This window comes from Mesocricetus auratus, unplaced genomic scaffold (assembly GCF_017639785.1).
Source record: "Mesocricetus auratus isolate SY011 unplaced genomic scaffold, BCM_Maur_2.0 Super-Scaffold_4256, whole genome shotgun sequence".
Classification (NCBI taxonomy): Eukaryota; Metazoa; Chordata; class Mammalia; order Rodentia; family Cricetidae; genus Mesocricetus; species Mesocricetus auratus.
In genome coordinates this window covers 78,295,235-78,307,351 of record NW_024429182.1, presented here as the reverse complement: position 1 = coordinate 78,307,351, position 12,117 = coordinate 78,295,235, and the positions used below count along the sequence as shown (strand labels likewise).

General features: G+C 46.7%; 2 non-coding genes and 1 pseudogene across 2 annotated transcripts; 1 reads left to right on the top strand and 2 right to left on the bottom strand.

Annotated features, from left to right (window-relative positions):
- Positions 1–2,176: 2,176 nt before the first annotated feature.
- On the bottom strand, positions 2,177–2,258 carry Trnal-uag. The gene has a single exon. It is a non-coding gene; the product is annotated as a tRNA-Leu (tRNA).
- Positions 2,259–4,007: 1,749 nt separating this feature from the next.
- Positions 4,008–4,080, top strand: Trnam-cau. Its single transcript has one exon. It is a non-coding gene; the product is annotated as a tRNA-Met (tRNA).
- Positions 4,081–5,920: 1,840 nt separating this feature from the next.
- LOC110340678 lies at positions 5,921–6,800 on the bottom strand (annotated as a pseudogene).
- Positions 6,801–12,117: the final 5,317 nt, after the last annotated feature.

Here is a 12,117-nt window from a genome sequence, read left to right as displayed (position 1 = left end):
AGCTGTGGGGTTGGTCTCCTAAGTGGTTCCAGGTCCCCTCACATTGACAGTCCACACTAATCATCTCAAGTGGCAACTGGACTTCCTTCCTTCTCAGTATTTATTTGTATCGTAAATGCACATCCATTTCTCCAAACCCCCTCTTTCTACCTTCCCTTCCTGAGAATATGTTCTTAGGGCAGGAGAAGCATTATTGTCAAGCCAAGAGTCACTTTACTTGTTTTCTGGGTTTCTCCATATCCTCCCCATCCAAGACTCTGAAAGCAACAAGACAAAGGCCTGACTGAGCATGGGGCAACATGGATCTCTATCCCAAGAATCCTTCCTTCCTCTCTTTGCCTGGTGGAAAGGGATATGCCACCCACCCAACACACAAATTCAACCCTCGAAGGGTTTAGATGCTGCCCCCATTGACCAGCCCCTGTGAGACTCTCACAGGAAAGGCTGGCTTATTGAAAGGCACTAGAGGAGTCATATGCCCAATGGATGTCTTATTTATTCTGTGTGTGTATATGCGCATAAATCCAGGTCAGAAGGGAACTCAGAACTTCCCACCTGCTGCTTTGTGGGATCCTAAACTCAAACTCAGATTATCAGGCCCAGACACAAGGGTCTCTACCAGCTAAGCTGTCGGTTGGGCATATGATCTTGCCAATCCTCTCTTAGCAGGATTCATGGCTCCCTGCCTTCCTTTTCAAATCCCCTTTGACCTCAGTGATACCCACACTGTGTTCTTGTCTGGTTCCCTCACAGGTGTTTCTCTCTGCTCCCACCCCACCCCCATCTTAAGGTTATGTCCCACAGGACACTGTCCTAAGCTCTCTTCTCCTCTGTGCTCTCCCATCACCTCAGTCCCCAGGGCCTCCATACCTGACATCTGCTCTGAGTCTTGACCTGCAGACTTCTGTTTCTGCCCATCTGACCTCTTGCTCAGCAGCATGTTAGCCTCAGAATGAACTGTACTGACCTTGCCATCTTCCCCCGACACCTACCTGCTGTTTGTCCACCCTGCCAGAGGACAGGCACTGCCAGCTCATTCTTCTATTCTTCCTCTTCTTGGCCCAAACCCAAGCCTGGTCATCACTTCTGACCTGTTTCTCTTCTCCTTCAAAGCATTTTCGTCAGTGAGTGTTGCGATAGCTACTTCCAAAATGTCTCTTTCCCACCCCTTTGATTCTGCCTCTCCGTGCTACGAACCACTGTCCTTTCTCTGACAGGACCGAACGCCCCTGCTGGATTTTATGAATCCCAAACTAGAATGGACCACTCACCAGTCTGAAAACTGTTCACGGTTTCCCATTGCCCTCTGAGTTCAAAGCCTGAACGTAGCGTTCTTGGCCCGGTGTGCCGCCCACCTCTTCAGCCTGGTCTCCTGCGCTCGGACCACCCTTCCACACAGCGACCCCTGACGGCCTCCACAGCACCCGCAGCTCTCCGGGCTCTCACTGGCTGGCCTCTGGGGTTTCCCTTTTTATGGAAATCTTTCTTCCATCTTCCTTGTCCAATTTCAGGTCCAGCTAAATGTCCCCTCTTTGTCCCCAGAGTCAGGTAAGGAGATATCGTGTGTAACTAAACGATAATGTCTCTGAATCAAACGAGTTCCTCATATCTGCCTTGTTTACCCTGAAACTTCACCGTGAGCTGGGTTTCTGGCCCAGAGTAGGACTTGCATAAATAGTTGTTGGACAAATAAAGCACTGGGGGGCCACTAAGTCGCGCCTACAGACCACATAGGGGAATGAATGAAGCTGAGAACTCAAGATTGGCATTCCTACGAGGGACTCCACCCTACCCAGGAACCCAGCCCTCCGTAGTGGGCTGACACCCACCAATAGAGGTCAGCCAGCCCCGGGAAGGGACCCTCTCTAACTCAGGTTATGCTCGCAGTCACCCACAACCATTTTTGCTCTTAACAGAGACCGTCGAAGTGTGCACTAAGACCCAGATCCCTTGCTGGGGATTTGCAAGGTGTTCTTGACTCACTGCCCTGAAAGGGGGAAGGGATTTTGTTTTGTGTTTTGGTTTTTAGGGAAGAAAATTGGTCAAGAAAGACGTTTGTGTACAAGGCTAGAGAGACCTCTTTCCTCGTACTGTTCATATTTTCCTTCTTCATCTTATGCTTTTAAAAAAAGAACTTCAGAGGGAAAGAGGCAGAACCAAGTACAAAAAACAGATGTGGCAGCGGTGGGATTCGAACCCACGCCATCGAAATGACTGGAGCCTAAATCCAGCGCCTTAGACCACTCGGCCACGCTACCTCCTGCTTTCTGTCCTGGCCATTCAGAGTATATCAGTAAGATGACGCTTTGTAAGCCCCGCCCCTGGGTGTTTCTGAGCCTAATGTGAGTTCAACCTTTCTGCACATAGTGACATCCACTATTGGTTTCCCTATGCTTTGGTTTCTGGCACCAGAAGCAAGCAGGAACGTACCACTAAAAAGGAAAGGACAGCCCCTGCGTGTCAACCATGAGCACTTGATCGTAGCGTGGGATAAGTTGAGTTTTGCATTTTTCACTGGACGTGATGCTTCCTGAGGCCACCTGGGGGCAGTGCTGCGCTGCTGCTTCCCTCGCTCGACTGGGTGGGGCGGTCGCCGGGGAACCCGGTTTGCACCTAGCTCATCCTGAGGCCTTTGGCACTCCTACTTCAATCTGTAATCTCGGTACCCGTGGCCGCGCGGTATACATCACCAGCGTTGTCACGGATCTTTTGTTGATGTGGACTCCATCGTTCTTATCATCACATTTTACGAAGTGGGCAAAAGACTTGATCATCTGAGCAAGGCTAGCTTTCTCCGTCTCTCAAGACCCACGTGGATGAGGACTATTTCAGATGTTTTTAGGAAAACGAATTAACTAGAGAGGATCTAGCAAACTTTCTTTTACTACTATTTCGAATTTTGAAGATCTGCTTGAAATCTTTAAAACAAAATGTAGTTTAAATTTTTCCTCTCTTCTGATATCTTAAGTTTGCTATTTCTTTTTCTGCAGCTTTAAATCCTCCACGTTTACTTTTTGCAAATTTTATACTTAAATAGGGTCATCCTTGCAATGATTAGGGATTAGGGAAGATAGAAAACATAAAGGAAGGTGAATGGATATGCTAACACCTCTACACTACACACTACGCAACACCAACTGGAGAGGGCTGTTCACACCCAAATCCCCAGCTTTGTATGTTACCATATGGGACAAAGGGATTTTTTTTATTATTAACCCACTTCTTTTTTTTAAATTTATTCATTATCTGTACAGTGTTCTGCCTGCATATATCCCTGCACACCAAAAGAGGGCACCAGATCTCATTACAGATGGTTGTGAGCCACCATGTGGTTGCTGGGAATTGAACTCAGAATCTCTGGAAGGGCAGTCAATGCTCTTAACCTCTGAGCCATCTCGCAAGCCCCTGGGTTTGTTTTTGTTTTTGTTGTTTGTTTGGTTTGTTTTTCAGCTATGATTGAATTACAGAACTCATGAACAGGAAAGTAGATTCAGGTGTGTAGATTCACAGACCTGTAACCCCCCACGTGGGGGAGGCAGTAGGATCCGGTGCTCAAGATCATCCTTGACTGCATCCCTAATTAGAGGCTACATGACCTGTTAGAGACCCTGTCTCAAAAATATAAGGATAGGGAGATTAGCCTAGATTATCCAAGTGGCCCTGAAAAGAGAGGTAAGGAACCACAGGAGATGAGAGAATGGAGATATGAGGGGGCAGAGAGCCAAAGACACATCAAAGAATACAGGTATCCTTTTCTAAGCGCTGTATATTTATCTACTGGGGGACAGTGCACACCAGTGCTCTTGCAGAGAGCAGAGGATAGCTCAGAGGACTTGCTGTTTCCTTCTACCACGTGGGTTCCAGGGACTGGACTGACCTTAGGTTGCCAGACTTAGAGCAGCAAGCACCTCTGTCTACTGAGCCATATACCCAGTCCCTGAGAACCTGGAACCTCCAAAGAGGAATAGGAGGTGTGTGAATCCTTGATTTTAAAAATTCTAACAGGCGCCTCCTTAGCGCAGTAGGCAGCGCGTCAGTCTCATAATCTGAAGGTCCTGAGTTCGAACCTCAGAGGGGGCAGCCTGAGTTTATTTTGCCGGGCGGTGGTGGCGCACGCCTTTAATCCCAGCACTTGGGAGGCAGAGGCAGGCGGATCTCTGTGAGTTCGAGGCCAGCCTGGTCTACAAAGCGAGTTCCAGGACAGCCTCCAAAGCTACAGAGAAACCCTGTCTCAAAAAACCAAAAAAAAAAAAAAAAAAATCTGTCCTCCAGAATGATTTGAGCTGCTCAGTTTGAAGTGATTTGTTAAACTAACACAGTGTAGTAACCCCATGGTTTGGAAACACAGGCTAACTGGCTTTGTGATCTTGGAGAACTCGCTGTAAGGGAGTAGCACCAAAAGCAGTCACCTGATAGCACTTGTGAGAATTTGCCTTTTTTCATCCCGCCCATATTTCATTGACCCACAGTGTGTCCGACTTCTGGTCCTCTCAGAGAATGAAGTCATGCTCCCGAGCACATGTGTACATGTGTGTCCGTCCTTATTAGGTGTTGCCCACTATCATTCTCCTGCCGACCAGGACAAGGCAGTGAGCTCCAGGATTCCTCCACTCCTCCCTGTCCCGTCGTCACAGGATTGCACTCATCTGCCAAGTGTCTGACTTCTACAAGAGTGCAGGGATCAGAACTCTGGGCCCTCAACCTTGTAAAACAAGTACTTTGCTGACTAAGTCATCTCCTCAGACCCTGAAGAAGATTTTGGTTTGTTTGTTTGTTTTTCATTGTTTTTGTTTGGTTGTTTGCTCTTTTGTTTGTTTAAGACAAGGGTTTTTGGGACCTATGGTAGTGGATCAATATTTATCCCTAGTACCTGGATGGACTTTGGGAGCCCACTCCACATAGAGGGAAACTCTCTTAGCTTAGACACATGGGGGAGGGCCTAGGCCTTGCTCCAAATGATGATAGACTTTGAAGATCCCCCCACAAAGGCCTCACTCTCCCTGGGGAGCAGAAAGGGAATGGGATAGGAAGGCAGTAGGGGAGGAGGGGAGGGAGAGGAAACTGGAATTGATATGTAAAACAAGCTTATTTCTAATTTAAATTTTAAAAATCAGAACAACAACAACAAAAAAGGTTTTTCTATAAGGCCCTAGCTTTTCTGGAACTTGTTTTGTAGAGCAAGCTGGCCTCAGACTCAGAGATGTGCCTCCTAAGGGCTGGGATTAAAGGTGTACCATCACTACCAGCTTAGCTGTTCTTAATTATGTGTGCTTGTGTGTCTGTGTGGATTTATGTGTGGAAATGAAGGTGTCTGCGAGTCAGAAGTAGGCATTGAATTCCCCTGGAGTTGGAGTCATAGGCAGTCGTGAGCTGCCTGATGTGGGTCCTGGGAACCAACTCCTTGTGTAAGGATGCAGGCATTATGCTGGCCTGCCGTGCCACCTGGCAGAATGCACTCAGGCAGTACCCTGGGCAGCCCATGGTTGCATAACTACTAGTCTGCACACAGGTGCAAAGGATCCCTTTAAAAGACAGACCCCCAACCCTGTCTGGTAAAACAAAAACAAACAAACAAACAAAAAAGACAGGCCCCACCCACTTACGCTCTTTCTAGCTCTTTTCCCTTTTTCCCTCTTTTCCTTTCTTCTCTTTCCCGCTGTTCCCCAGGGGCAGACAGGGCTTTTCCTGTCTCCCTCTTCCCTTCTGTCTTCTCTGTCTCTTTACCTCTTTTCTCTTTCCTTCCCCCTCCCTCCCCTTTTAGGCTCTGCTTGCCCATGGAATCCACCAAGGTCCCCCTCGTGCTTTATTCATAACACCTGGTTCTCTGCAAGAACAGTATGTGGGTTTTTTGGGTTTTTTTTTTTTTTTTACAGCTTGTAGAAACTTTATTTTCCTTCTACCTTTTTTCCCTTTGCTCGGGTGTCTGCAGAGCAGCTCAGGACCACTCAGTGGTGGCTCCAACCCACTCAGTGGCCTACGCTGTGGGAGCTGCTGACCAGTCCTCAGTGGCTGGCTGGGCACTCCAGTCTTCAGTAGGAAACTGCTGGATGGGTACAGAGGGCACCTGCACACCCTCAGATCAGTCGGCCACCTCTGGCTGAGCGGCAGTGAACTCAGGCGCTGTTGCCGTCCATTCGCCCTGAAATTCCTCCTTGGTCACAGCCTTCCAGGCTCCTCCTTCTCAATCTCCTCTGGGTCTCTGTAGAAGTAAAGGTCAGGCATGACCTCCCATGGGTGATCTTGGGAGATAGTGCCACGCATGCGGAGTACTTCCCGGGCCAGCATCCACCACATCAGACCCACTGAGTGAGCTCCCTTGTTGTTGCACGGGATGGCAATGTCCACGTAGCGCAGAGGAGAGTCTGTGTTACACAGAGCAATGGTGGGCAGGTTGACGCAAGACGCCTCTGAGCCCTGGGGTCAGTGACCACCAGAAGCCGAGGCTCCCGGAAGGCTGCTTGGATCTGGTTGGTGAAGGTGCCAGGAGTGAAACGGCCAGCAATTGGAGCGGCTCCTGTGGCAGTGGCAAACTTCAGCACAGCTCGCTGCCCAGTGTTCCTGGAGGAGATAACGCTGACATCAGCGGGGTTCTCAATGGCAACGATGACCCGGGCTGCCAGCAACAGCTTCTCCCATGTCCTCTTCAGATTTATGATGTAGATACCATCACTTTTCCTTTTGAAGATGTACTGCTCCATCTGAAAGTCAAGGTTGGTACCACCTGCAGCAAGGAACTTGAGAACATCTTCCTCCTTCATCTGCAGGACATCAAGGGCTCCTGACATTGTATAAGTTTCCCTTTTAAGTTACGACGGGAATCAAGAACAACGGCATATGGACCCGTCCCAGGGCAGCTTGGAAAGCCAGTATGTGTTCTTAACTACTGAGTCATCTCTTCAGCCTCCCTGAAGACGTTTTTAAAGATCAACTATGGCAACACATGCCAGACACTGAAAGGAATCTCCATCCCAGGGATCTGAGCCATCCTTTGCCAACTGTACCTCAAGATCCCCCCCCCCCCCCACGGTTTTATGGGATTCTATGAATATCTTCTCTACTCGCTGCTCAGGAAGGTACTTACAGGCCTCTCCTCCCAGGAGGAAATTGGACACTGGTAAGATGTCAACACCAGGAAAACAAACAACAGTTTTTAGTTGCCCAATGCCATATCTTCAGGACTGAGGACAGTGTTGACCAAAAGAATATTGCTTGAGAAATAAAAAAAAAAAGGTTTTGCTTTGTGTTTTGTTTTATGTTTTTTTTTTGAGACAGGGTTTCTCTGTGTAGCCCTAGTTGTCCTGGAACTCACTTTGTAGATTGGACTGGCCTGGAACTCACAGAGATCCACCTGCCTTTGTCTCCCAAGTGCTGGGTTTAAAGGCATGCATCACCATGCCCAATGTTTTTTGTTTGCTTTGCTCATTTGTTTTGGAGATTTGGGGTAGGGGTTGCTTTTTTGTTTTTGTTTTTGTTTTTTGTTTTGTTTTTTTTTTTTGGTTTTTTGAGACGGGGTTTCTCTATATTGTTTTGGAGGCTGGCCTGGAACTTGCTCTGTAGACCTGGCTGGCCTGGAACTCACAGAGATGCGCCTACCTCTGCCTCCCAAGTGCTGGGATTAAAGGCATGTGCCACCAACGCCCAGCAGGGGTTGCTTTTTTTTTTTTTTTTTTTTTTGGTTTTTCGAGACAGGGTTTCTCTGTGGCTTTGGAGGCTGTCCTGGAACTCACTTGGTAGTCCAGGCTGGTCTCGAACTCACAGAGATCCGCCTGCCTCTGCAGGGGTTGCTTTTTTAAGAGAGAGAGTGTATGTGTGTGTGTATTCTGGGGATCAAATCCAGGGTCTCCTACAAGTTAAATGCACAATTCACCACTAAACTACATCCCTGCCCTGGATTTTTATTCTTGTTGAAGGCCAATTCATCTGACCCCATTGCCATTTGAGTTCAAAGACAGAGGCAAACATTTCTGCCCAGAGCTGCCCATCCTAAGAGCTAGCAGAATTAAATTACTGTCTGGACATAGCCAGGCCCTACCCTGCCCGTTCTGGAAGATCACACTCTTATGTAGTCACAGGAAGGCACCAGGTACCAAGTTCTCTTTATGTAGGCTATCTCCCCAAAATAACTCAGAGCATATTTACACACACACACACACACACACACACACACACACACTGCCATAATTTAGCTCAAGTCAGAGTTTATTCTACACCTATTGGGTCTGATCATAGAAAAGGGAGGGGGAGGGGCACAGCTGCTTCTTAAGGCGTTCAGGACCTGCTTGCCTCCAGCTCCAACCCCAGCGAGGTGCAGACTTCTAATTGCTCCTATCCAGCCTCTCTCCAGCATCCTCGTCTTTCAGCTGTCCTCCCCCATGCCTGCTGACCACGCTTCTCTGATAATTTATGCCTTGGGTGACACAATAAGGGCAGATCAAATGCAAAGCCAGTCATAGCCAAGGAAGGGTGGGGAGGCCACAGAAGCCAGAGCAACCAGGCTCTGTTTAGTTTTGTGGGAGTTTCTGTTTCTAAGTGACATTTAAAAATAACTGTTGTAAAAGTAATTAGTGTTCCTTAGTGAAACTGGAGCAAAGAAAGAAAAACACAAATAAAGTCACTGCTCATTTCTCCACCCCGTCCTCTGCCTCCTCTTCCACAGAAAGGAAGCTGGTTTCTAAGTTTGAATTGTACTGGAAGCACGTGCCTAAGTTTTTAAAATGCCCAATCCTATGCGTAAAGTTAGAAGGGAAAGCCTTCCTTTACCAGTGAGGCCCACCAAAACAAACAATAACAGCAAAAAAAACTGACCTGGATTCTTCCAGATCTTTTCCTATTCAAATATTTGGCATATAGAACTAGGAGCCCCATCCCAAGAACACCCAAGACAGAAGAGGAGTCATGTCATGGACTCTGCAAGCCCTTTTACAAAAATTGTCTAGGCGGTGGTGGTACACATCTGTAATCCCAGCACTTGGGAGGCAGAGGCAGGTGGATCTCTGAGTTCGAGGCCAGCCTGGTCTACAAAGTGAGTTCCAAGACAGTCAAGGCTTCACAAAGAAATTCTGTCTCAAAAAGCAAAAACAAAACCAAAAAACTGTCTCAGGGTTGGAGTTGGCTTGCCTGTTAAGAACACTTGTAGTGTCGAGCATTGGTGGTGTACGCCTTTAATTCAGCACTCGGGAAGCCGATGCAGGTGGATTTCTGTGAGTTTGAGACCATCCTGGTCTACAAGAGTGAGTTCCAGGACAGCCTCCAAAGCCACAGAGAAACCCTGTATCGAAAAAAAACAAAAAACCAAAACAAACAAACAAACAAAAAAAACCCTCCAGGTCCAGGAGATCCAACACAATCCCCGATCTCCACAGGCAACAGGCATGGATGTGGTATATATAGGCAAAATGCTCATAAAGTGATTATCTTTTTAAAAAAAGTTTAAAAACTGTTTTTTGGGGGGGGGCTGGAGAAATGGCTCAGAGGTTAAGAGCACTGGCTGCTCTTCCAGAGGTCCTGAGTTCAATTCCCAGTAACCACATGGTGGCTCACAACCATCTGTAATGAGATCTGGTGCCTTCTTCTGGCATGCAGGCATACATGGAAGCAGAGTGTTGTATACATAATAAATAAAAATAAAATCTTAAAAAAAACTGTTTTTATGTGCCATGCAGCCCAGGCTGGTGTTGAACTAGCAATCCTCCTGTTTCAACCTTTTTTTTTTCTATTTATTTAATTTATGTGTTTGGGTATTTTCTACACAGTGAGACACCATTTTTAAACCTTTGTTTTTAAAATTATATATACATATACATATACATACATACATACATATATATCTTGTCTGCATGTTATGCCTGCACCACTGTGCATGCCTGGTGCCAGCAGAGGGTCCTCTGGAGGCACAGTTGTCAGCCACCATGTGCTGGGAAACTGAACCTGGATCCGTGGAGGAGCAGCCAGTGTTCTTAATGGCTGAGCCATCTCCAACCCCCTGCCTCAGCTTCTTAAATTCTGGAATTACAGGCATGTGCAGTGACACGCAGCTCCATACATTGTTTTTGTTTTGTTTTGTTTTAAATGTGGACATCTATTCTAATTTTTTAAAATTACAGTTATTCATTTTACGTGTGCATGTATGTGTAGGTGTATACAGTATATATGTTGAGGCCAGAGGATATCCTGCATGTATTAGTAATTTCCCGTCATGTTAACCCCAAGGATTGACTCAGGCTTATTTGTCAGGCTTGGCAAATGCCTCTACCTCCTGAGCCTCTGTTCACTCCCCAGTTCCTTTTTGTGATACATATTCCCTTGGCCCTTAGGCATATAACAGAGAGGGGCTGCTAGGCTCTATAGTAACTTATAAATATCTAAGGGGTACCTGAAAATATGCTCTATTTCCAAAGTGGGGATCAAAAATGAAGACCCAGCTGGGAGTAGCAGTACAGCTCCCTATGGCTGCAGGGGCTGATCATTCCCATGGGCAGGCCAGACTGAGAGTTGTCATGTTGGGAAGCTCCAGGCAGCATTCACCTCTCTGAGTTCATGCAGTAACATGGGGTCTTAATCAAGAAAGTCAAACTTGGGCTGGAGAGATGGCTCCGTGGTTAAGAAGACTAGTTGGTCTTCCAGAGGTCGGTCCTGAGTTCAATTCCCAGCTACCACATGATGGCTCACAGCCATCTGTATTGAGATCTGGTGCCGTCTTCTGACCTGCAGGCATACATACAGACAGAACACTTACATAATAAATAAATAAATAAGAAATTAAATAAATGAATAGTTAAAATGCATAGTCATACATAAAAAAAAAAAAGAAAGTCAAACTTGCTGTGGAGCATGCCTTTTAGTCCCAGCACTCGGGAGACAGAGGCCGATCTGATCCACACTGAGTTTCCAGGAGAGTCAGAGCTACGTAGTGAGACCCCATCTCAAAAGAAGGAAGGAAGGAAGGAAGGAAGGAAGGAAGGAAGGAAGGAAGGAAGGAAGGAAGGAAACCAATTTTTTGCAGGGACTATTCATGATGGTAGTGTTCAGGTCTGATGGGCTTACTTCCCCTGGGGGAACAGGGTTTACTGCTCTCAAACACAGAAGAGTCCAGGCTCACAGGGCAGAAGGGTCTGAATACACCCAGATCTGGGCCAGATCTTGCTTATTAACTGTGTAAGCCTGGAAAAGTCACATTTGCAGTCTCAGTGTGCTATGTACAAAGTAGAGTACAATAAAGAGGTTATTATGAGAATTATACGGAGTATTAGTGCCCGTGTGTTAGGTCCCTGTCTGTTACCAATGAGGCTTTTGTGGCTATGATAAAACACTATGACCAAAAGCAACCTGGGGAGGAAAGGGTTTATTTCATCTTACAGCATAGCGTCCATCATGAAGGGAAGTCAGGGCAAGAACCTATAGGCAGGAACGGAAGCAGAAGCCACAGAGGAACACTGCTTACTGGCTTGCTCGGCCTGGCTTGCTCAGCCTGCTTTCTTGTAGGGTAGTTGGAGGGACAAACAGCTCAAAAAGTGCAACTGTTTAGATTTTTATTTCTAAAGAACGCAGAAGGAACAGAAGAAAGGTAGCGCTGCTTTTTAGTCTTCACGTCTTTCTCCCATTCATCACTCTGGTTGGTTTTTTAAAACAGGCTTTGTAGGCCAGGTTGGCCTTGTATTTGTCATCCTTCGGGGCTTCAGGGGTCTACCACCACCATGCCCAAGTTCCCACAGATTAAACACCTACTATGCACCATATCCTAGGCTCAGAGTTAGGAATACTTTAACTTGTTTTTTTCTCCAGAGAGTCCAGGAAAGCCTGATGAAGATAAAAATTACACAAATACTTGCAATTGCCAGGAGTGTCTAAACTAAAAAAAAAAAAAAATTAGCTCACCACAACTTGGATTCATCATGGCATTTTTCAACATCATTTTTGTTTCTCTCCTTCATCCCGCCCCGCCTTTGTAAAGTGTCAAGTTTCTTCAAAAGTCAGAAAACTCAAAGATTTTCTGATAAAAATAGTTTAGGTTATGCTCTGCACACAATGCCACCGTGCCTGTCCTGGGTCTGAAAGACAAGCGACGAACATAAGCGGAGTAACCGGCTTTAGACCCAGACTCTGGGGAAGTGTTCAACA